We start from the raw sequence: 3,050 nt of genomic DNA, 5'->3' as shown, positions 1-3,050 counted from the left end.
GAAGGGAGAGAGAGAAACATCAATGATGAGAGGGAATCATTGATCGGCTGCCTCCTGCACGCCCCACACTGGGGATCAAGCCCACAGCCCCAGCAGGTGCCCTGACGGGGAATTGAACCGGGACCTCCTGGTTCATAGGTCGGAACTCAACCACTGAGCTATGCCAGCTGGGCTGCATTGCTTTTGCCTGAGCTCCAAGGGCCCGTCTTTAGCGCCTGTAACTTGTTTCCTGAGCCTATGCAGCCCAGCCGGCTCACGTCTACTACCTTTGTAACTTTCTAAATAAATTTTATTATTTGAAAAAAAAAAAGAACATATTGAATGATTCCGTTTCTATAAAGGTCAAAAACAGGCAAACTAATCTATGTTGTCATAAGTGTAGATTGTAGTTACCCTTTGGGCTGCTGTGACTGGGGAGGGACATCAGGGCTTCTGAGGTGTGTTCTGGGATTAGGTCTGGGTGCTGCTAGCTTTGTAAAAACAATCATCCAATGAGACATTTTCCCATATATCTTTTACTTTAAGAAGTTTTTAAGAAAAGAAAAAAAAACCTGAAGTATTAATTTGTCCTAGTTACGCACTATTCAAGATATATTCGTTTTATTTTATTTTTTTGTTACCTTTTTAAAAAATTCTCACCTGAGGATATTTTCCCATTGATTTTTAGAGAGAGTGGAAGAGAGGAGAAGACAGAGAGAAATGTTGATGTGGGAGAAACACATTGGCTGGTTGCCTTCTGCATGTGCTCTGACCAGGGCCGGAGGCGGGGGAGGAGCCTGCAACTGAGGCCTTGAGTAGAATAAAACCCGGGACCCTTCAGTCCACAGGCCGATGCTCTATCCACTGAGTCAAACCAGCGAGGGCAACATAAATTCATTTTATAATCATGATATATAAGGCACTGACAGGCACCATGGAGTCCTGGAAAGATGTTTGTGCTTTCAGGAGTTCGTAATTGAAGAGGTGGCACAAACATAAAAGCCATTGCTTGGGCATAGTCTTTGATACTATGCTAATTGTTAAGGAAGTCCAAAATAATTACTTTGGAAGAAAGTTGGGAAAAGAATGTGCATCTAGGCAGAGTTTCTGAGTTAGAAGGGATTTATTTACTTACTTATTTACTTATCCTCACACGAGGATATTTTTTCCATTGATTTTTAGAGTGGGTGGAAGGTAGGGAGAAAGGGGGAGAGAGAGATAAAAAAAACATCGATGTGTGAGAGAGACACACATTGATTGGTTGCCAGAGTTCAAACCTGCAACCCTGGTACATGCTCTGGACTGGGAATCAAACCAGTGACCCTTTAATGCAAGGGCCGGCGCTCTAACTATAGAGCAACACCAGCCAGGGCAAGTTTATCCAGTTTTTAAATTCTGAGAATATAACCTTCCCACCTTTTTGGTGTTACAAATGTTACTTCTTTTATGAAATGATGGTTATAGTAAATAGTAACTGGTAATGTCCTTAATGTGACAATATAAAAAGTTCTCTGCTCCCCTTATGTCACAATTGGTTTATAAAATGAAAAAGTCTGAAACAGACTTTTGTTTCATTCTTGTGCTGCTCCTGGCTCAGAATCCTTTCTCTCTACTTATTACCAAGGAAATTTAAAAAAAATGTAAATTCATAAACACTTGTGATGGATATGGCTGACTTACAAACTATCTCCTTTTTATATAACTTGTTAAACTGCAAAGGCTGGAAATCTAAAAACTGTTTTCCAGATTTTATTGCAGCTAGGAGTGAGTCTAGTAAATTTTCATGTATCAATAATTTGCACACCCAAGAGACTTGGAAAGTAGAAGTGAGGCAGGGGCCATCTCCTGGCTGCTTTGGCTGTTGCTGGCCAGCACGGTCATGGGATGTTGGGTTTTCTGCAGCAGTGCCCAGCATCCCTTCACCAGGCAACAGCCAATTCCTGGATCATAATTAGGGCAATATGAGTTTTTTTTGTTTTTGAATCCTCACCTGGGGATATGTGTGTTGATTTTAGAAAGAGGGGAGCGAGAGAGAGAGAGAGAGAGAGAGAGAGAGAAGGAGGGAGGAAGAGAAGCAGATCAGTTGCCTCCCATATGCACAGTGCCCTGATCGGGAATCAAACTTACAGTCTTTCAGGATAGGGGACTATGTTCCAACCAATTGAGCCACACTGGCCAGGGATAGGGCACTGTGTTCTTAAACTCAACAGTTTCAGCAATGAGTCTTCATCCCTCCCCTTTCTGAAGCTTCCCTGGTGGGAGGGTGTAGTAGTCTCATTCTTGGAGTCATTTCTGGGATACAGCAGAGACACTGCTCCTCCAATCCCTCAAAGGATTTTTTAAAGGACCTATATCTCCATATTAAGGCATTTTCTGAGGAAAATAAAGTGGCTTCTGTTTACTTCAACCAAGCCCGATAGAATACCTGACTGGCAATAGTAAGTACATTGTCCCTTCTACACCGCTACCAGCCCCTCCTATACCTCTGCCTTCCCTTTTCCTCTTCTTTTCATAAATGCCATGTGTAGTATAGTCTGGTGCTTTCACCCTTGGTCTTTCAAGGCCTTGTAGCTGTTCCTTGGGTCTCTAGAAAGAAACTTTTAAAAAAGTTTTTATTGATTTTAGAGAGGAAGGGAGAGTGAGAGCAAGCGAGGGAGCGAGAGGGAAATATCAATTTGTTGTTCCACTTATTTATTCATTCATTGGTTGATTCTTGTATGTGCCCTGCCTGGGACTGAACCTACATCCTTGGCATATTGGAATGATGCTCTAGCAATTGAGCTACCTGACCAGGTCAGAAATAAAAAACAACAACAACACATAATTATTATTTATTTATTTTTAAAATATGTTTTAATGATTTTTAGAGAGAGTAAGGAAGAGGGAGAGAGAAACATCCATGAAAGAGAAAGATCAGTCATCTCCCTCCTGCATGCCCCCTATTGGGGATCAAGCTTGAAACTTAGCCATGTACCATGACCGGGAATCAAATCAGTGACCTCTGTGTGCAAGGGACCATCCTCAACAAACTGAGCCAAACTGGCTGGGCCAGGGTCAGAGACTCAAACCAT

Source organism: Myotis brandtii, unplaced genomic scaffold (genome assembly GCF_000412655.1).
Source record: "Myotis brandtii unplaced genomic scaffold, ASM41265v1 scaffold1667, whole genome shotgun sequence".
Classification (NCBI taxonomy): domain Eukaryota; kingdom Metazoa; phylum Chordata; class Mammalia; order Chiroptera; family Vespertilionidae; genus Myotis; species Myotis brandtii.
Note: the sequence above shows the minus strand (reverse complement) of the source record.